Source organism: Palaemon carinicauda, chromosome 20 (assembly GCF_036898095.1).
Source record: "Palaemon carinicauda isolate YSFRI2023 chromosome 20, ASM3689809v2, whole genome shotgun sequence".
NCBI classification, from domain to species: Eukaryota; Metazoa; Arthropoda; class Malacostraca; order Decapoda; family Palaemonidae; genus Palaemon; species Palaemon carinicauda.
Genome location: NC_090744.1, coordinates 13,358,550 through 13,381,505, shown reverse-complemented (window position 1 = coordinate 13,381,505; position 22,956 = coordinate 13,358,550). Strand labels below are relative to the sequence as shown.

Genomic DNA, 22,956 nt, shown 5'->3' with positions numbered 1-22,956 from the left:
CTATCTATATTATTATTATTATTATTATTATTATTATTATTATTACTACTACTGGTGCTATCTATATTATTATTATTATTATTATTATTATTATTTTTATTATTATTATTATTATTATTATTACTACTGGTGCTATCTATATTATTATTATTATTACTATCATTATTATTATTACTACTGGTGCTATCTATATTATTATTATTATTATTATTATTATTATTATTATTATTATTATTATTATTATTATTATTATTATTATTATTATTCAGATAAATGGAGGGCGTCATTATGACGATAGACTTCATTCCTTTATCTTGAAGAATTTTGACATGCAAATTGGGATGGTGAAATCCTTAACCTTTACAATTCAGTTATGAAATATATTAACAAATGTTTGATATATATATATATATATATATATATATATATATATATATATGTGTGTGTGTGTGTGTGTGTGTGTGTGTGTGTGTGTGTATGTGTGTGTGTGTGTGTGTATTGTATACATAATGTTATGCTAGCTTTAATAATGTCAAGTAATATTTATTTTGTCTTTTTCGTGAAGTTCCCCCTTAATTGTACTTCCATAGCATTTACTCTGTAATCCTTGTTTGAACTGTGATTTTGTTTGTATTTATTTTTCCTTGTTTGGGGTGAAGTTTAGTCTTCTTTGGAAGTTAGAATTTGTTTTAAGGTCAGATTCTCTGGTGCGTTGTAACTATTAAGTATTACTCTTTAAGTATCTCCAGTATTTCGTAAGTTGCTCCAGCAAGAGTTGATTTTGTATTCTATTCAATTGTTTTGTTTTAGTGTACATGAGTTGTGGTGAATTTAGTTGTATATATTTTGTAGTGGTCCAGAGAATAGTGACCCCCCCTTTTGTTCAGTGTTTTGAAGTGCAAGGGGCGAACTACCTATGCAGTCTTTTAGATTTTCAACGATGCTGTGATAATGAATCTCGGAGGTTAGTTTGTAAGGCGTATAAGCTAACCCCTGAATTCTATGGAAGTAATATTCGGAAATTTGTAAGGCCGAAATTGTGTAGAACATGTTCATACCTTAGTATTTTGATGTGGGTCAAATCAGCTCGGGTTGACATATTTGTGAAGTAAAGAGAATTGAGTGAGACAATTTTACGAGGTATTTAGTTAAACCTTAATGGAAAGTAATTATGATAATATTACACACCTGGTAGACTTAAGAACCATAGTTGAATTGAATCGCTAGAAATTCTATGGAATAGATTGTGAAAATTCAGATGGTTAAACATGCCTACTATAATTACGGGTGATAAACTCTTCCTACAGTAGGAGGTTAACTTTGTATATCTAGCACTATAATCTTGCAGGACATTTCATGCATTAAATTCCCAGCTTGAAAAAGCTTTTCTGATATCATTACTTTTTCAGATTTACCTCTACTATCAGTTGTGGCTTCACAATGTGGTATTGACACCTGCGACTAATCCATTCTGTTGGAGACCTACAACTACCTCCTTACAAGCAGGAAGCTATGGAACGGGAAGTAGTTTCTTATCCAGAATGGGTTGGCAGAGCAGTGACCAACTCATGGGCCTTACCCTGCATCTTTTACCAAAAAACCAGGTTAGTCTTAAGTCTCGAAAGTTTATCGGAAGTTGAACTCTGCCTCCCTTAAAGACACTAATCCTTTGATAAGCGTTTCCATTAAGTTGCAAATCCCAAACTTTTAATTAAGTTTTATTAACCTACTAGAAAAGTACCCTTGACAGAAAATTCTAGGAAGGCTTCTGCCTATGTCATATCTGTAGTTAAATTTCGAAACTGTTATTCCCTTTGAAATGACAAATGCTGTTTTTAAACATTTCAACCTTTTAATGTTATGTTTCAGTTGAGAAATGTTGTCATTGACACTGGTCCACGACTATACGTGCAAAATACATTAAAAGATCGTGAGACCTGTTACTTCACCTACAAGACCTGGCAGAAAACTACCATTGGAAAGTCTCAACTTGGGTCATGGATGTTGGGAGCGGAATGATTTCACCCAAGTATGATGGGTTACATGTATCAAATATTGCCTACTCACAACCCTCTATGGCTAGATTTTATAAATCTGAACTTTTCAGCTAGCTGTACCAATGGTTAATCTCGCCAGCCCTAAGATTGACTCTAGTGGGCAGAAGATTGTCAACGTGCATTTGCAGCTAATGAATCCAAAGTCTTCAGTGTTGAAGGCTATCTGAATCGGACAAGCTGTTTATCTCAAAGTAGAAGCTAGTGATGTGGCTGTAGGAGCAGCTTTGATGCAGATTGGTGACTGATTTACGACCCCTAGATTTCTTAGTCAAGTAAACTGTAACCTCAGTTCCTAGATGACAGTGGAAGAGGCGGTTTGGGCTCTTTCATGCTCTTGAAAAAAAAATTATTTGTAAGTCATATTTCTCTTGTGAATAAAATTTATAGATAATCTCGTCTAGTTTTTTTCTGACGGTAATCCATTGTGTTTTGTTAACCCTTTTACCCCAAGGCTATTTGGAACTTTCCAGCCCTTAACCCCCAGGGGTTATTTTTTTCAAGCACATTATGCAGTATATTTTTTTCAAATTGCTCTAACAGCCTTAATTTTCGTCATAGAGAGGTCAGGTTGGTCTCATTCTCTTGGAAAATGCCCGGTTTCTCAAAATATCAAAAATATGCAAAAAAAAATTGTAAATAGCCGTTATTTTCAAAGACGTACTATTACGTCCATGGTGGTAAAGGGATGTGTTTTGTGAAACGTACCAGTACGTCCTTTTTGGGGGTAAAAGGGTTAATAGAATTAAAAAAAAAAAACTTAAAGGTCTACTCTATGGGCCTTGGTCCTGCATCAGTATAACAAGTATATTTCGTATTAAAGTTGTGATTAGACCTCATTGCTGATATGCTTTCCAGATGTTTAGACTTTAGCTTCTGTGTAAAAATTCTTAACTATCGGTTTGTTACTTGGATCTACAATGTTCTGTTTCCTCTTTCAGAGGGATGTGTTGTATAAGTTATTCTTTTAAATATTTATCCCTTTTGTGTTCCCTAATGTGCTTATATGAAATTGCCATGTGATTTTATTGAATTATTTATATTTGGTTATTCTTTGTTATAGTTTAATCTTTGAGAAGTTGTATTTTAAGTAGATTCAGTCTGTAACTGTGAAGGTTTGATTAAATTTCCAAAGGTATTTTCGTAATTTGGTCCCCAGGAATTGATTTGTCATTACTTTGTTCTATTAGAATTAAGCTTTTCAGTTTTTAAGTTGTGTGATGATTTGGGAGTTTTCGAAAGATAAACATTGATTTATATAAAATATTTATACATAGTCGTGTTCAAATATAAATCAAGTAGTGTTTTTCTCTAGTTTTTGTCTCCTTTATTATATACTAAATACTATTGTAGAGTCTCTTAGACAAATAAAGGATTGTTACCAGTAGCGTAACAGCAGATATACCTATATAATTTATTATGGGCATGTATATTATTATACAAACTCTTAATTCATTCTATACTCTTAAAAGCATAAAACTGAGGCTTTCTGCAAGGGAAAGGCAGAGTTAGAAGAAAGATAAGTGGCCTTGAGTGAACTCGCAGATGGTAGAAATGTTCCTTATTCCCGTGCAGACCTTTAAAGTGGGAGAAGGGTGTGAGGTATCTAATAAATAATTCAAATTAAAGTTGATAAATCCAGAGGAAAGCTTAACCACATTGAAGTAGGATGGCAAATTAGAGAAGCCTTTGTCAGTTCTTTTAGAATATGAACTGGATATGTATATTCACTGAAACCAGACTGACTGGATTCTTAAAAAAAAGCCTTATTATTATTATTACTATTATTACTATCCAAGCTACAACCCTAGTTGGAAAAGCAAGATGCTATAAGCCCAGGGGCTCCAACAGGGAAAAATAGCCCAGTAAGGAAAGGAAATAAGGAAATAAATAAAAGAGAACAAATTAACAAATCATTCTAAAAAAAGTAACAACGTCAAAACAGTCATGTCACATATAAACTATTAACATCAAAAACAAATATGTCATAAATAAACTATAAAAAGACTCATGTCCGCCTGGTCAACAAAAAAGCATTTGCTCCAACTTTGAACTTTTGAAGTTCTACTGATTCAACTACCCGATTAGGAAGATCATTCCACAACTTGGTAACAGCTGGAATAAAACTTGTAGAGGAAAGTGGTTTCTACATCCTGGGAGAGAGCATGGCACTTCATATCGGGAAGTAAGTTTTTTTTTTTTCTAATGAACTGATGATGGGGAACAGATATACCAGAGTATGCTTGGACATCTTCGTGGGAAATATCTCTACGAAATTGACCATTTAGGAATAAAAGGTAATATGAAAAGTCACTACTGCATGACATATTTAGACCGAGACCTGATATACGAAGCGACAACAAAACTTTGGTCTCGACTCTTTAGACACCAAGTTGAGACCAGGAAAAGTAATGCAACCCTACTTCATAATTCCCAGATTTGACATTGAAAAACTAAGATAACACAAGTAATGAAAAGGATTGTTATAGCGCTGAAACAGATTTGTGGCCTTAGAAATGTTACTTGATAATGAAGAACACACAGATTCGAATATTCATTGTAAAATAAGTTGAAATCTTTCAAGAATCTGCCAACATCACAATCAGACAGAGGAGTAAAACGGAATAAATGGTTCAGTTGTGAAACATGGAAACTAATAAAGAAAAGAATAGCAAAACTTGACTTTGAATCATTAAAGGAAAACAACCGATTTTTTTTTACCTAATTAAGAACTGAATACACGAACCTTGATAGTGAAGTAAACGAGATGATTTAGAAGAGAAAAGAAGGTTCACAATTCGTTTTGTTTTTGGACAAGAATAGAAATAGCAATCTTCTGGCTTATGGAACCTGTTTGAAATATCTTAGACATATAATAATGTATGGACAGCACATACATTAATGTATACTCTGCGAATGTGTTTTTATATGATTATATATAGGCCTATACGTATCAACATAAATGTTTCCCAATATACTGAAATAACTAAATCCTTATTTATGGATTTTACATGGCATTTTGATATTCGATTGGTCATTTATACATATAATGCACATTTAATCAAAACAATGATTTGGTTAATTTTATATTGTTCTATAATGAATAATATAATAACATGATATAATAATAATTCTCTCTCTCTCCCTCTCTCTCTCTCTCTCTCTCTCTCTCTCTCTCTCTCTCTCTCTCTCTCTCTCTCTCTCTCTCTCTCTCTTTATATGTGAATAATATAATGTAGCATATATTTAATAGAATATTATAAAGTAATTATTTCAATGAAATATAATACTTACAGTATGAAAATAAATAAGTTTATCATATCATGATGAATAAATCTATGATAATATACTGGAAACTGCATTACAATACACAAAATGGCCTTTGTTCGGTTGCCCAAATAATGCCAACATATGTATTAATATTTCATATTTAATATTGTATTTTTACTTAGCAAGACATAAGATAAATTAAAATAAAACTTAGAATTTATATAAAAACCTTTAAACAAGTATATAAACTCAAATAAAGCATACATATATATTTAAAAAACATTAAATAAATTTAAAAGTTGAAACCTTTTTACTTTTCTTCCCGGTATTGGGTGCCAGAATGAACCAGGGGTGCCATTCGTACGATAATTATCGTACATGTACGATTATTTTAGGTCCAGTACGATGTACGATACATACCTTAGGTATATATATATATATATGTGTGGTGTGTGTGTTTAATTAAACAATTATACTAAAATATTTTAAAATAAGTCAATTATGTAACTCCTTGATAATTATATTGAAACTGTGTACGATAATTTTGGTTGATAAACGACAATTTTAAGGCTCATGTACGATAATCCAGTCGAAATAATCTGGCAACAGAGTTGCCAGACTTTCTAAAAGAGAAAAGGCCAACTTCTAATCAACCACAGCTTTAAAAGGCCAACCCATTATTAGAAAAAAAGGCCCAAAATACAGTATTTAAGGCCCACTTTTTTCATAATGTTACTAAAGGCCAACATATTTCAAAAAGGTTAAACTTGAGGTTTTTTGGCCTGAAAAAAGGCCAACCTGGCAACCCTGTCTGGCAACCCTGACGTAAACAAAAACAAACTTTGTTGATCCTCGGCAACATGGTTAAAAAAGCAGTTTCACTTGTACAGTGCTTTATTTAGATGTGAAATGAATAGGTAAGAGTAATTTCAATATTGTAATACTTTTTAAAAGTGATTTATGTTTATATATAAAGATTATAGACTTAAATTCGTTGAATTATACTTGAATCTCAGTCCCCAAGATCTTGTCCCGCTTACGATCGTTTTAACCTTTGGCCACAAAAAGGTGTTAAATATTTCATTATTAAGAGAATTTCCTCTATAACAGTTTGATCTTATATATCTCAATATATAATTGATAAATAGTATTCAATCGTACTGTAGCAGGGAAAAGCCATTAGTTCAGGCTAGATCGAAAATAGTCATACGGTGGTGGGTAGGTTCTCAAATGCAGTTTTCGGTGTATAATTATATTTTAAGAAGATAATCGATAAATATTATTAAAATATATCATGTTTCAGTTTTATTATGGTTATATGCAGTAAATTACCTATATAGTTTAACTTGAGAACTGGTATTAGCATTATTTAAATATAACGGGCTTATATTTACCCTTGCACCGCTAACCCAATTTAGGAAGGTAGCTATACTTTGGCACCCCAATGACTTAATATCAGTTTGGTGACTCCGTTCCTACTCGGAACAGTGCACTGATAAGGGGTGTATGTGTGATAGCGGCCACCTGTATGTATGATGTCGGCCAGCTAAGAATACGGCAGTGTAAGGGGGGTTGCAGGGGTCGTTAACCCCCCATTAGTTAAGTAGGTAAGGACACAGCCTGGAGGTCAGGTTAGGGCAGGGGAGTTTAGGTTAGCTGGTGTCTACTGTGCACTCGGGAGGAACTAGCCGTTGATATACAAAGGCTCCTATGGTGTAGTTAAGCCGAAGGATTTTTAGGTTAACTAAAGTGGCACAAATTAACGTCGGGTTTACTGTGTAGAATGTTGGAACAGTCCCTTTAAAATGTTGCATTTTTTTATGGTTTTTGCAAACGTGTTTGTTGTTTTGGGTGATTATAACTGGTGTTTGGGGCCAAATACACAAAATAAAATTATTGTGGGGTTTTGTGTGTACAACGATGGGACACCTACGTACAAAATGTGCGTTTTCCTGTGTTTTTACAATATTTTTTTCTGCATTTGCTGGAGTATTGTGTTTTTTTTAAATGGTTGTTTTGTAGGAAAACAGCATCAGTTTTGGGTTGATAACTACACGTTAGGTTTTCTGTGTACAATGATGGGACAGTCATGTACAAAATTTGTATTCTTCAATATTAAACTTACCCGATAATCATGTAGCTGTCAACTCCGTTGCCCGACAGAATTCTACGGGAGGGATACGCCAGCTATCACTATACTAGAAGGGGGTGTACTCACCAGCGCCACCTGTGGCCAGGTACTACAGTACTTCTTGTTGACACCTCCTCAATTTTTCCTCTGTCGTGCTTCCGGCAAGACGTTCTGGGATACGCTTATGATCTTGGAGTATTTTCACGGCTTTTGGTGAAGTATTTCTCTCAGATTTCGGCTGTCGCTTTACTGGAAAACTTCTATATTAGCTTAGATAGCTATTATTTAGTTCTGATTAATGGTTAACGATCTTTTTGCTTGATTTGGAATCCCCACTTGGCTAACTCTTTGATTCAAGATGTCTGACATTTCACAAGCCCCACCCCATAGACGATGTAGGTCTTGTAATAGGCGTATTCCGAAGGCCTCGGTAGATCCTCACACCGCGTGTTCTGACTGTAGGGAAAGACCCTGTCAGTTGGAAGATCGATGTGAGGAATGCGCCGGACTTTCGGAACTTGATTTTGTCCGATTTCTTAAATATTCAACCAAGTTAGAGAGAGAGAGAGTTAGGAGGAGTTCTTCTCGCTCTTCACTTTTTTCCTCACCTCATGATCCCCTACCTTTTCCTCCCCCTGTAGTGGCTACCCCCGAACCTACTATTTGCCCTCAACCTGATATGTCTGTTGTTTTGCGTGCCATTCAGGCTTTAGGTGACAAAGTGGAATCGGTGGTTAGTGATCATAAGTCTCTTATGGCCGAAGTCAAGGAACTTAAGGTCAAGAGTGCAGTGGGTGGTAATAGTGCCAGTGCTGTGACAAGTGCTAGTGTCAGTGCAGTGCCAAGTGCTAGTGTCAGTGTCAGTGTGGTGCGTGAGGGTACTTCTGTGCGTGCCAGTCGTCCTCCCAGTCCGGGACCTCTTGCAAGCTCCCAAGCCCAGGGGAGAAGCAATGTCGAAGGGCAAAAGGGTTCGGCAGGCCTTGATCGGCGCACAGAAGTATCCTCGGTGGTTGCGGGCGTGTCTTCCAGAGACCGTCACTCCCACCCGCAGACGATTGAGCCCGTCTTTTACTCGTCTGCTGAAGAATTGTCAGGGAGGAAACGTTGGACTCAGGTCTCAAGACCTCTCAAACGCAGAGTCCAGACCTCAAGAGCTCTACAACCTGGCTGCAGTCATTGGATCAGCTCTGACTCGCCGCAGTCATCAGTTGAATGCACTCCTCCTAAGAAGAGTAAGGTGCTGCCGCAACAGATCTCTTCTGTTAAGGCTTTGCCTCAGCAGACCTTAGTGTCTGCCGACCCCAAGTTGACTCTACTGCAGTCCATGCAGTCACAACTTGCGGTCTTGATGCGTGAGTGTCAGGCTGAGAAGGTTACACCTCCTCCTGCGATCGCTCCGCCTAACCGCAGTCCTGTCTGCCAGGCGTACGATGTTGAGGCTCCTCAGGATACCTTACCACGTACTGAGTTGTCAGTTTCCAGCGGTGTGCAGCTACCTCCGCCTTCCTTAAGGCAACCTCAGCAATGGGAACAGGAAGCTTATACCTTACTTCCTCCGCTTCCACTTGCGGTTCCACCAGTGAGGCAACACTCTCTTGAGGTACAACAACCTCTCCCATCCATGAGGCAGACACCTCAGCTCTCGCTGCAGCGACATCAACCCTCCTCAAGGCGAGAGCCTCAACACCTTAGCCTTGCGCCTCAGGAACCTCTACTCGCGAGACAAGTACTGCGTTCTGCGCAGCCACTACCTCAACTCTCGCAGCTCACACCTCAGGAACCTCAACTCGTTCCTCAGGAACCTACTACTGCGCATCCGCTAACCTTACAGCAAGCGCAACTCTTGAGTCCAGACACTCATGCCAGGAGTCAGCCTCCACAACCCATGCGCCTACCTTCTGCTACTCCTTTTGACCAGCCTTTGCAGCCTGAACCTCAGGTTTTGCCTCAGCAACAGAGACTTGAGGATGAAACCACAAGCGTTTTTGCTCCCGCTCGTGCAGATTCTGCTGTTCAGCATACCTTACCTCTCACTTCGCTACACTCTGGTGATGAGGTTTCTGATGATGAGGCTGCACACCTGGATCCCTCATCAGACGTGGAAGAATCCAAGTCTTCTCCTCCTCCTATTGACTTTCGTAAGGTCCTGGCTCTTTTCAGAGAGGTATACCCAGACCATTTTGTCTCTGCTACCCCCCGCTCTCCGCCATCTGAGTTTTCGCTGGGCATGCAGCCAGCCAAGTCAACTTATACTAAGCTCGTCTTTGCAAGGTCCTCTAAGAGAGCTTTAAGAATTTTAGGGGAGTGGTTGCAGTCTAAGCAGCAACTAGGAAAGACTTCCTTTATGTTCCCACCGACTAAGCTCACTTCTAAAGCGGGCGTTTGGTATGCCACAGGAGAGGAACCAGGCTTGGGAGTACCTGCCTCTGCCCAGGCTGACTTCTCAAGTTTGGTAGACTCTCCTCGTAGAACAGCAATGAGGCGCTCTAAGGTTTGCTGGACCTTCTCCGATCTAGATCACTTCCTAAAGGGTGTATTTCGAGCCTTTGAGATGTTCAATTTCCTAGACTGGTGCCTGGGGGCCCTTAGCAAGAAGACCTCCCGTGCGGACAAGGACTCAGCCATGCTCTTAATGTCCTGCATGGACAAAGCTATTAGGGATGGATCTGGCGAGCTTGCTTCAATGTTTGTGTCAGGAGTGCTTAAGAAAAGGGAGCAGCTTTGTACCTTCCTTTCTTCCAGCATCACACCTTGTCAAAGGTCTCAACTCCTTTTCGCTCCGCTCTCTAAGTTCCTGTTTCCCGAAGAGCTTGTTAAGGACTTGTCTGCGGCCCTGATTCAAAAGGACACCCATGATCTTGTGGCCTCTTCAGCTCGTAAGACTAAGGTTGCTCCCTCAGTCCCAAGGACTTTTCGCACCCCAGTGGCTGATACTCCTGCTACGAGGTTTATTCCGCCCTTTCGTGGTAGAGCCCCCAGCCGAGGAAGCTCCCGTCCAGACTCTTCCAGGAGCAAGTCTAGGAAAGGTTCCAAGGCTTCTAAAGGCAAAAACTGACTCTCCTCCTCTCCAGACAGCAGTAGGAGCCAGACTCAAGATCTTCTGGCAAGCCTGGGAAAAGAGAGGTGCAGACGCCCAGTCTGTCAGTTGGCTGAGGGAGGGTTACAGGATACCATTCTGCCGCAAACCCCCTCTGACCTCATCTCCCATCAACCTCTCTCCCAACTACAAGGAAAAGGACAAGAGGCTAGCGTTGCACCAGGAGGTGTCGCTCCTGTTACAGAAGAAGGCAGTGGTTATAGTCCGGGACCATCAATCCCCGGGCTTCTACAACCGTCTCTTTCTGGTGGCCAAGAAGACAGGAGGTTGGAGACCGGTGCTGGACGTCAGCGCGCTCAATGCTTATGTCACCAAGCAGACGTTCACTATGGAGACGACGAAGTCGGTCCTAGCAGCGGTCAGGCAGGAGGACTGGATGGTCTCGTTGGATCTGAAAGATGCTTACTTTCACGTTCCTATTCATCCAGACTCCCAACCTTTCCTGAGATTCGTTTTTGGAAAGGTTGTCTACCAATTCCAAGCCCTGTGTTTTGGCCTAAGCACAGCTCCTATGGTGTTTACGCATCTGATGAGGAATATAGCAAAATTCCTCCACTTATCGGACATCAGAGCCTCCCTTTATTTAGACGACTGGCTGTTGAGAGCCTCCACGAGTCGTCGCTGTCTGGAGAGTCTCAACTGGACTTTGGACTTGATCAAAGAACTGGGTCTGTTAGTCAATTTAGAAAAGTCCCAGCTCATTCCCTCCCAATCCATTGTGTACCTGGGAATGGAGATTCGGAGTCAGGATTTTCGGGCTTTTCCATCGGCCCCAAGGATAAGCCAAGCCCTAGATTGCATCCTGAGCATGCTGAAGAGGAGCAGTTGCTCGGTGAGACAGTGGATGAGTCTCACAGGGACCCTTTCATCGTTGGCCCTGTTCGTCGAGCTAGGGAGACTCCACCTCCGCCCTCTCCAATTCCATCTAGCAGCTCATTGGGACAAGGGTTTGACGCTCGAAGCAGTCTCTATCCCGGTCACCAAAGAGATGAAGACCACTCTCTTGTGGTGGAAGACCAATCTCCTTCTCAGGGAGGGCCTATCGTTGGCGATTCAGACCCCCAATCTTCATCTCTTCTCGGATGCATCGGACTCGGGCTGGGGCGCGACCTTGAACGGACAGGAGTGCTCGGGAACGTGGAACGAGGAACAGGAAACGCTCCACATCAACTGCAAGGAGCTACTAGCAGTTCATTTAGCCCTATTGAACTTCAAGTCCCTCCTGCTAGGCAAGGTGGTGGAGGTGAACTCCGACAACACCACAGCCTTGGCTTACATCTCCAAGCAAGGAGGGACCCATTCGAGGAGCCTATACGAGATAGCAAGGGACCTCCTCATTTGGTCAAGAAGTCTAAACCTCACCCTAGTTACGAGGTTCATTCAGGGCAACATGAACGTCTCAGCAGATCGCCTAAGCAGAAGGGATCAGGTCATCCCCACGGAATGGACCCTCCACAAGAGCGTGTGCAACAGACTTTGGACCTTGTGGGGTCAGCCGACAATAGATCTTTTTGCCACCTCCATGACCAAGAGACTTCCTTTGTACTGTTCCCCAGTTCCAGACCCAGCAGCAGTTCATGTGGATGCTTTTCTGCTGAACTGGTCCCATCTCGACCTTTACGCATTCCCACCGTTCAAGATCATAAACAAAGTCCTTCAGAAGTTCATCTCGCACGAAGGGACACGGCTGACGCTGGTTGCTCCCCTTTGGCCTGCAAGAGAATGGTTCACAGAGGTACTACAATGGCTGGTCGACGTCCCCAGGACTCTCCCTCTAAGAGTGGACCTTCTATGTCAACCTCACGTAGACAGGTTGCACCCAAACCTCCACGCTCTTCGGCTGACTGCCTTCAGACTGTCGAAAGATTCGCTAGAGCTAGAGGCTTTTCGAAGGAGGCAGCCAGTGCGATTGCCAGAGCAAGGAGGGTATCCACTCGTAGAGTCTACCAATCCAAGTGGGAAGTCTTCCGGAGCTGGTGTAGAGCCAATGCAGTTTCCTCTACCAATACCTCTGTAACCCAAATAGCTGACTTCCTATTACATCTAAGGAATGAGAGATCCCTTTCAGCTCCTACGATTAAAGGGTACAGGAGTATGTTGGCTTCAGTTCTCCGCCACAGAGGTTTGGACCTTTCTTCCAACAAGGACCTTCAAGACATCCTTAAGTCTTTTGAGACTTCTAAAGAACGTCGTCTACCCACTCCAGGCTGGAATCTAGACGTAGTCTTAAGGTTCCTTATGTCACCCAGGTTCGAACCTCTCCAGTCAGCTTCCTTCAAGGACCTTACCCTCAAGACTCTTTTTCTCGTCTGCCTTGCAACAGCTAAAAGAGTCAGTGAGGTTCATGCCTTCAGCAAGAACATTGGGTTCACATCCGAATCTGCAACATGTTCTTTACAGCTCGGATTCTTAGCTAAGAATGAACTTCCTTCACGTCCTTGGCCTAGATCGTTTGAAATTCCTAGCCTCTCCAACATGGTAGGTAACGAGCTAGAAAGAGTTCTTTGCCCTGTCAGAGCTCTGAAATATTATCTTAATAGGTCAAAACCTATTCGAGGACAGTCAGAAGCCTTATGGTGTGCAATCAAGAAACCTTCGAGGCCCATGTCCAAAAACGGGGTTTCGTATTATATAAGGCTTCTGATTAGAGAAGCCCATTCTCACTTGAAGGAGGAAGACCTTGCTTTGCTGAAGGTAAGGACCCACGAAGTGAGAGCCGTAGCTACTTCGATGGCCTTTAATAAAAACCGTTCTCTGCAGAGCATAATGGATGCAACCTATTGGAGGAGCAAGTCAGTGTTTGCATCATTTTATCTTAAAGATGTCCAGTCTCTTTACGAGAACTGCTACACCCTGGGACCATTCGTAGCAGCGAGTGCAGTAGTAGGTGAGGGCTCAGCCACTACATTCCCTTAATCCCATAACCTTTTTTAACCTTTCTCTTGAATGCTTTTATTGTTGTTTTTATGGTTGTTACGGTAGGCTAAGAAGCCTTCCGCATCCTTTTGATTTGGCGGGTGGTCAATTCATTCTTGAGAAGCGCCTGGGTTAGAGGTTGTGTAGAGGTCCTTTAGTAGGGGTTGCAGCCCTATATACTTTAGCACCTTAGAGTTGATTCAGCCTCCTAAGAGGAACGCTGCGCTCAGTAAGGAAGACGAACTTAAAAAAGGCAGAGTAACGGTTCAAGTCGACTTCCTTACCAGGTACTTATTATTTCATTGTTATTTTGAGATAACTGATTATATGAAATACGGGATACTTAGCTATCCTTTAATCTTGTACACTGGTTTTCACCCACCCCCCTGGGTGTGAATCAGCTACATGATTATCGGGTAAGTTTAATACTGAAAAATGTTATTTTTATTAGTAAAATAAATTTTTGAATATACTTACCCGATAATCATGATTTAATTGACCCTCCCTTCCTCCCCATAGAGAACCAGTGGACCGAGGAAAAATTGAGGAGGTGTCAACAAGAAGTACTGTAGTACCTGGCCACAGGTGGCGCTGGTGAGTACACCCCCTTCTAGTATAGTGATAGCTGGCGTATCCCTCCCGTAGAATTCTGTCGGGCAACGGAGTTGACAGCTACATGATTATCGGGTAAGTATATTCAAAAATTTATTTTACTAATAAAAATAACATTTTCCTCTTTTTCTGATATTAGATGCTGTTTACGTTGGATTTTGTGTATTTGGAGCAGTCTGTGTGGTGACTACCACAACTCATTTCGCCAGCTATCGTCATTTGGAATGTTCGAAGCACCTAAGTTTGAACTTCAAAAGTTCAAACTTGTAGAAATTTTTTTTATGTTGAACAGGCTGACATGAGTCTTTTTATAGTTTATGTATGAAATATCTGTTTTAATGTTTTTAAGATATTTTATTTTAAATATAGAACTTACCCGCTGGTTATATAAAAGAGCTGAAGTCCCTGACGCCAGGGCAGAAATTCAAATCTCGCGCTATCGAAGATACGCCAGGTGTACCAACCGCGCCCTAGCGGTAGAACAGGTGGAACTACACACCAACTCCAGTTCTTCTCTCTGCCGTCATAGCTGACTGACATATAGAAGTTCGCTCTCGTGTTTTACTCTCTTGGGAAGTTGTTTGGTGATGTACAACGTTTCTTTTTTGAGTTTAAGCTATCGTTGATTAATTTCCCTTGGTTCTTATCTTGAAATCTTTTTGTTTGAGATTTTCTTTATTGCTTTTTCCCTTACTTTCTGCTTGTCGGTCTCTCACGTTAGCTTTAAAAATGGCCGACTCCTCCCCTGCTCAGCGTAGGTGTGTTAGTGAGGGTTGTCGTACACGACTTCCTAAAGGATCTATTGATCCTCATTCTATTTGTGTAAAATGTAGGGGTAATTTTTGTTCATTAGATGATAGGTGTAATGAGTGTCTTTCCTTAACTGATGATGATTTTGTTACTTTCGATCGTTATGTTAGGAGACTAGAGAGAGATAGAGTTAGGCGTAGTTCTTCCCGATCTGTGGATAGAGCCTTACCTAATTTACCTGTTCCTAATCCTGTTCCTTCCCCTGTGGTGGTAGATCAGGAACCTACTATGAAAGACATGTTTACTGCTATTTTGTCTTTTGGTGAGAAAGTTGAGTCTTTAGCAGCCGATAGAAATACTATCTTTTCCGAGTTAAAGGTATTGAAAAACCGTGAGCCTATCGGAACTATGGAAAGTGTTTCAGTGTCTGATGTGGTACCGAAGAATCGTGACTCTCTCGGTATTGTGACAAGTGTTGATAATGTGTTTAGTGTTGCGGAGGGTGCGTCGGCACGATCTTGTCGTTCACCTAGCCTAAGACCTCTTTCGAGCTCTCGAACCCATGGGAGAAGTAATGTCGAACGGCTTAAGGGAACGAGAAGCGTCATCAATCGTGCAGACGTCCCCTCGAACGTTCCTGTTGCCGTAGCTCAGGTCGTTCACCCTCATCGTAGGAAAGGTGAGGTTCATGCGTTATCCCCGTCTTCCGATGAAGGGTCGGGGAGTGAGATCTGGCGTCGAGCGTCAAGACCGCTTAAACGGACGCATGATGTTTCACAGCGTCGGGAATCGCCTGTGCGTCCAGGATGTAGTTCGTGGGGTTCACCGGAACGTTTCCGTTCTCCCAGCGCTTGCACTCCGGCCAAACGTTCAGATCACCGTGTTCGTGTGGATATGATTCCTTCCGATTCGGACCTTGTTACTATTCATGCACCCCCTCTTCCATCGGATTGGCTTTCTTCCCCCGAAATGCGTGGTGACGTTGGTGCGAATCTTCCCTCTAGGAGTTCTGTTGATCCGAAATGGTCTGCGCTTATGTCTATGAAGGAACAACTCTCGTCGTTGATGGATTCTTATCAACCAGGTGTTGGCGTTATGTCTGGGCGTTCGATGTCAGACCAGTTATCGCACAGACGTTCGATAGTTTCTGGTCTTGACGAGTTATCACTTAGGCGGTCTCCCAGTCATAGTGTTCAACGCCAGGTTGATTTTGATGAGTCGCGTCAAAGAGTTTTGGTTGACCAGTTTTCGTATTCTGGTCGCGGGGAAGAACATCGGCGTCGACGAGTGGACGAGACGCGTCAACGATTTGAAGTAGTGGATCATCCGCGTCAACAACTTTTGGACGCTTCGCGTCAAAACATTGATTCGCAGCGTCGACATCCTGACTACTTTGATCGTTCGCGTCAACAGTCCTCAGACTTTACGCGACCTCTCGGCGATCTTCGACAGTTACCTTCTGATTTCAAGGGTTCTTCTGTTCAACAGCAGTCGGATTCGAAGCGGTCTAGGCAGTTGTTGGTTGAGGATGATCGTCTACACGTCCGTGTTTCGCATCAATCTACTTCTACTTCTCCCCATCAGATTGACACAGATGTTGGCCTTGACAGGCAGTCCCATCCAGACGTTGTTCCTTCGGTTCAGGCTGCGGCTGTTGCTGCACCGCCAGAAGACGAACCAGAGGAAAAGTCGGATGAGGATGATCCTATTGAGGAAGTCTCTGAGAATGAGGAGGAGAAGCATTATCAGCATGCGGTGGACCTTCGCAAGTTTATGCTTATTCTGACTGGAATTTTCCCGGATTCATTTACCCCTGTGGCCCCTCGTTCTCCGCCTTCTGAATTCATCTTAGGTAAAGCTACCAAGGTTCCAGTTTATACCAAGATGGTTCTTTCTCGATCCTCTAAGCGGGCCTTGAAATTAATGGGTTCTTGGTTGGACTCCAAGAAATCTTTTGGCAAGACGGCCTTTGCCTTTCCTCCCGCTAGATTAGCCTCTTAATCTAGTGTGTGGTACGAGACTGGTGAAGTATTGGGCTTGAGTTTTCCTTCGTCTGCCCAAGGGGATTTTTCAAGTTTGGTAGATGCTTCTCGTCGTCTTGCCTTAAGGAAGACGAAGATTTGGTAGTCCATTCCAGAGTTCGACCATTTGCTTAAAGGTCTGTTCAGGGCCTTCGAAGTTTTTAATTTCTTGGACTGGACTTTGGGGGCTTTGAGTAAGAGGGTCTCTGATATGACAGAAATGGACACTAGTGGTTTGGTTCATTTGATGTCCTGCTTGGACAAAGGTGTGAGGGATGGCTCCAACGAACTTGCTGCCTTGTTTACAGCTGGAATTCTCAAGAAAAGGGTCACGATGTGCTCTTTTCTCTCTGCAGGAGTGTCTCCCTACCAGAAAACGGGCCTTCTTTTCGCACCTTTGTCTAATTCCTTATTTCCGCAGGAATTGGTAGGCGAGGTGGCTACTGCTCTCACGCAGAAGGCCACACATGACTTAGTTACTCATTTGAATAGGAAAGTTTTGCCTCCGTCATTCTCCTCTCGTAAACCTAAGGAATCTTCTTCTGGGTTTCGACCTCAGTCCTTTCGTGGGAAGCCCTCTGGAAGAGGCTCTTTTAAACCAGAAGGAAGGAAGCCTAGAGGCAGAGGGGGCAAGTCCGGCCGAGGTAAAGTCTGAGTGCCCTTCCCTTCAGACAGCAGTGGGTGCCAGGTTGACTCACTTTTGGGAGGCTTAGGAGAGGAATGGAGCGGACCCCTGGTCCGTCCAGGTGTTAAAGGAAGGCTACAAGATCCCCTTCCTGACCAATCCTCCTTTAGTCACAGATCCAGTGGATCTTTCGCCCAAATACAGAGAGGGTCCCAAGAAGCGAGCCATGCTTCTGCAGACGTCTCTTTTATTAGAGAAGCAAGCAATAGAGGAAGTGCAGGATGTTACGTCTCCGGGGTTTTACAACCGCCTTTTTCTAGTACCCAAGAGTTCCGGGGGGTGGAGACCGGTTCTGGACGTAAGTGTGCTAAATGGTTACGTCCAGAACTCGACGTTCATTATGGAGACTCAGAAAACAGTTCTGGCAGCTGTGAGGAAGGACGATTGGATGGTCTCTTTAGATCTTCAGGATGCCTATTTCCACCTTCCGATTCATCCCAGCTGCAGACGTTATCTGAGGTTCATGGACGGAAACAAGGTCTTCCAGTTCAGGGCTCTTTGTTTCGGACTCTGCACGGCTCCTCTATTGTTCACCAAGATCATGCTGAACGTGGCAAGCATGCTGCATTCGAGGGGAATCAGGGCCTCTCTGTATCTGGACGATTGGCTGATAAGAGCCTCCTCAGCCGATTGTTGTTTGAAGAACCTCAAGATGACTTTGGATCTCTCCAGAGAACTGGGTCTCCTGGTGAGCTCGGAAAAATCACAACTGATTCCATCCCAGGAGATTCTTTATTTGGGGATGGAGATTCACAGTCGGAGTTTTCGGGCTTTTCCGTCGTCGGTGAGAATCCAAGCAGCCCTCCTAAAAGTCCAAACGTTCCTGAAGAGAGATCTTTGCTCCGTCAGAGATTGGATGAGCCTTCTGGGGACTCTCTCGTCGTTAGAGAAGTTCGTGACCCTGGGGAGGTTGTACTTGCGTCCTCTTCAGTTTCATCTCTCAACCGCCATTGGAAGAAAGGGGACAGCCTCGACAGGGATTGCATTCCCATCTCGGCTTCCATCAAGTCTCATCTTCAATGGTGGGACAACGAGCCCAGACTGAAAGAAGGCTTGTCTTTACTTCAGAGGAACCCAGACCTCGTGTTGTGTTCCGACGCCTCCAATTCGGGGTGGGGAGCCACTCTAGAGAAGCAGGAGCTTTCGGGGACTTGGACGGTGGAGCAAACCTCTCTCCACATCAATCAAAAGGAGCTTTTAGCTATTCATCTGGCTCTCATCGGCTTCGAAAAGCAGATCAGGGGCAAGGTGGTCCAAGTCAATGCGGACAGCACGACAGCTCTGGCCTATATTGTGAAACAAGGCGGGACCCACTCTTGGCCTCTGTACGAGATTGCAAGACTGCTCCTCATCTGGGCGGAGGAAAGGAAGGTGACTCTTTTGACGCGGTTCATCCAGGGGGTCAACAATGTGAGCGCAGACAGACTCAGCAGGAAAGGTCAGGTTCTCTCTACAGAATGGATTCTGCACCCGGACATCTGCAAGAGTCTGTGGCGGTTATGGGGTCGACCTCTCGTGGATCTCTTTGCCACCACGAAGACCAAACGGCTAGAGTGTTACTGCTCTCCGGTTCCAGACCCCGAAGCTTTGCACATAGACGCTTTTCTGATGAACTGGTCACACATGGAGGTTTATGCTTTCCCTCCGTTCAAGATCCTTTACAAAGTGATTCAGAAGTTCATTTCACACGAGGAGACCAGAATGACACTGATAGCTCCGTTCTGGCCGTCAAGGAGCTGGTTTCCAGAGGTACTGGAATGGATGGTGGATGTTCCGAGAAGCCTTCCCATGAGACCCGATCTTCTCAGACAACCTCACTTGGCCCGAAATCATCAAAACCTCCGAGCTCTACGTCTGACTGCCTTCAGACTATCGAAAAACTCGCTAGAGCTAGAGGATTTTCGAAGAAGGCAGCCAAGGCAATTGCAAGGGCAAGAAGGTCTTCAACCATCAAGGTGTATCAGTCCAAGTGGGAGTTGTTCAGGGAATGGTGTAGAACTAACGCGATTTCCTCTTCCAGTACCTCGCTTTCCCAAATAGCAGATTTTTTCTTGGACCTTAAAGTTAAGCATAACTTCTCGTCATCGACTATTAAAGGTTACAGGAGTATGTTGGCGACGGTTTTTCGACACAGGAACCTAGACCTTTCTAATAATAAAGATCTACGAGATTTACTTAGGTCTTTTGATACGACCAAGAAGATTCAAACAGCTCCCATCGCCTGGAATTTGGATGTTGTCCTTAAATTTCTCATGAGTGACAGATTTGAGCCTTTACACTCGGCTTCATTTAAGGACTTAACCTTGAAAACCCTTTTTCTAGTTACCCTCGCCACTGCGAAAAGAGTTAGTGAAGTTCACGCTTTAAGCAGGAACATTGGTTTTCGGAATGGGAAAGCCATTTGTTCTTTGCAACTGGGGTTCCTGGCCAAGAACGAAAACCCTTCTCGGCCATGGCCCAAATCCTTCGAGATTCCTAACCTTTCTGATTTGGCTGGCGGTGAATTGGAAAGGGTTCTCTGTCCAGTTAGAGCGCTACGGCTTTATGTGGACAGGACTAAGAATCTGAGAGGTAACTCAGACGCTCTGTGGTGTGCAGTCCGGAAACCCTCGATGCCGATGTCTAAGAATGCCTTGTCTTTTTTCATTAGATTGTTGATTCGAGAAGCTCATGCTCAGTGTGATGAGTCGGATCAGAGGCTCCTCAAAGTCAAGACACATGAAGTCAGAGCGGTAGCGACTTCAGTGGCCTTTAAACAGAACCGTTCTCTGCAAAGTCTGATGGGTACAACATTTTGGAGAAGTAAGTCTGTTTTTGCATCCCATTATTTGAAGAATGTTCAGACTCGCTATGAGGACTTTTTTACGTTGGGTCCTTTTATAGCGGCTAAAGCGATAGTAGGTGAATGATCTACCACTACGTTCCCTTTTTTCCTAATACCCCTTTTCTATCTCTTGGAACTCGTTTGTTATGGTTGTTTGTGGAGATTGGGCGTCAGTCTTCCGCAATCTTTGATTTGGTTAGGTGGTCAATTTGTTCCTTGAGTGCACCCGGAACAAGGGTATTGGTTGAGGTTCTGTCATGTTATAGGTGGCTGTACCGTTTGACAGCTCCTAGAGATTTTCAGCCCGAGTGGATTACTGGATCTCTTAAGGATAGCGTACGAAATGAGGCAGAGTATCATTGCTGTCAGCTTCCTTATCAGGTGAGAACTGCTTAAGTTTATTGTATGTAACCCTTAAGTGAATTTTCTATATGTAGCTGTTTCTGACCCACCACCAAGGGGTGTCAATCAGCTCTTTTATATAACCAGCGGGTAAGTTCTATATTTAAAAATGATATTTTCATAATAAGATAAATTTTTGAATATACTTACCCGCTGGTTATATAAATTTAACACCCACCCTCCTCCCCTCTAGAGACTACCTATGGTATGGCTATGAGGCATGGAAGAACTGGAGTTGGTGTGTAGTTCCACCTGTTCTACCGCTAGGGTGCGGTTGGTACACCTGGCGTATCTTCGATAGCGCGAGATTTGAATTTCTGCCCTGGCGTCAGGAACTTCAGCTCTTTTATATAACCAGCGGGTAAGTATATTCAAAAATTTATTTGTTCCGTAACCGAAATACAAACCACGCTATTTACAAAGGGTTTTACTTTAGCGCAGCTGAAATGACGAGCCAATAGTTTTTAACGAGGGTTAATTACCCCCGCGCTAGTTAGCGGGGGGTGGGGAAGGGTAGCTTGCTACCCCTCCCCCCTCCACACACCGGTGACTTGCTTCACTTCACTTTTGGCTCGGCGGTGATCAGACGTGTCTGTTCATCGCCTTCGTGACAGCCTTTAATTTTCTTCTTTTTCTTTTCAGCTTGCGTGATTGGTTGGAAGTTGACCTTCAGTTATTTTCTTTTATTTAATATGCGGACATGCCCTGGAGTTGCCGGCCGTCCTTGTGTGACTTTCATGTCGGACGTGATTACGGATCCTCACACCCTCTGCCCTCAATGTCGGGGCCGACGGTGCGACCAGGATAACATGTGCCGTGAGTGCAGGGAGTGGTCTGCCTCCCAGTGGGAGAGGTTTGGCCGTCGGCGTAAGAAGAAGTCCAAGAGAGACCGTTCTCCTCCGGGGTTAGCCTTGAAGGAGGAAGGTTCTCGGGACTCTTCTTCCGCCGCCCAAACCTCCTCCGAAGCTCCCCCTCGTCCGCCTCCTAAGGAGAGTCGTCCGAGTGGGAGCGCAGGCCCTTGTTCTGTTTCCCTACCTTCGGTGGGGGGAGAGGGCGTCGCCTCCCATAGCGAGGCGGTTCCCCCTCCTCCTCCGGGGGAGGTTATTGATAATAATGCCTTATCCAGTGATGATCTTTTACAGATTTGGTCGTCCCTGGGGCTTAAGGGCTTGCCCTCCAGGGTCGCTCTTATTGACCTTGTCTCGTTGGGGGCCGCTGTTAAACAGTCGCCGGTGGTAACGGAGGTAGACCCTCTGTCTATTGTCGACGTCGTGGTGACAGAGGCCTCCGACGTGGCTGGGCCTTCCGACGCAGGTGCTGTTGCTGGTGATGGTGCTCTAGGCTCTCCTCCTCCTTCCGTGCATCCTTCGAAGGGGGAAGTGAGTCCTTCGGTCTCGACTGCTGCCCAGCTTCCTTCTGAGGGAAGTGTTTTGACGGAGACTCCCCTTCGGAGGACCGATGGTCCCGACGATCTCCCCCGAGGCAGCCTCCGCCGTAAGGCTCACCGCCCTCTACGCCACAAGGGCCTCCCTTCCCCTTACAGGGGGACTAAGAGGCGCCTTTTTGGGTCTTCGTCCCCCGGGGGGGACTCTCCTCGTCAGCCTCTACCGACTGCTCCGCCCTCCTTGAACCTCTCTGCAGACCGCTCACCATCTCCTGCCGGATCTTCGCCTTCTGGAGAACTCGTCACCCGACGGGCAACGGTCCCTTCGGGGCTAAGGGATTCTTCCCTTACGCGAGCAGGGCCAGCACACAAGCGCTCTCCTGCTCGCCAGCGATCTCCTGCTCGTCGACGATCTCCTGCTCGCCTGCTCGTCGGCTCTCTCCTGATGTTCGCCCCCCTCGCCAGCGCTCTCCTGCTCGTCAGCTCTCTTCCGAGCGTCAGCGCTCATTTGAGGACCATCGCCCTGCGGTCTCTGACCACCCTTTAGTTCCTGCTGAACTCCCTGCTCACTATCCACCTGGTACTGTGGCTACGCAACATCGTGCTGCGCGTGTCAGAAACACATGTTCGCCAACGTGCCAGCGATCTTCCCGTTCCTGCTCGTGAACGCGCCGCTCCACCTGTCCTCTCACAGGACACGCGTCGACCTTCTGCTCGCCAGCGATCACCAGCTCGCCAGCGATCACCAGTTCGCCAGCGATCACCTACACATGCTGCCCGCCATCGCACGACCCTGCATGATCGCCCGCT

The 22,956-nt window shown here is 44.0% G+C and overlaps 1 protein-coding gene and 1 long non-coding RNA gene across 2 annotated transcripts in view; both read left to right on the top strand.

Annotated features, from left to right (window-relative positions):
* The first annotated feature begins 718 nt into the window (after positions 1-718).
* Positions 719-2,449, top strand: LOC137659447 (uncharacterized). The gene is made up of 3 exons (XR_011047535.1): positions 719-755; positions 1,410-1,604; positions 1,870-2,449. It is a non-coding gene; the product is annotated as an uncharacterized lncRNA (long non-coding RNA).
* A 3,671-nt stretch (positions 2,450-6,120) lies between these two features.
* The window catches only part of LOC137660159 (uncharacterized), a 28,928-nt gene continuing 12,092 nt past the window's right edge, over positions 6,121-22,956 (top strand). The window contains exon 1 of the mRNA XM_068394853.1: positions 6,121-6,241. The gene's annotated coding sequence lies outside the window, so the exon portion shown is untranslated. The remainder of the gene's footprint in view (positions 6,242-22,956) is intronic.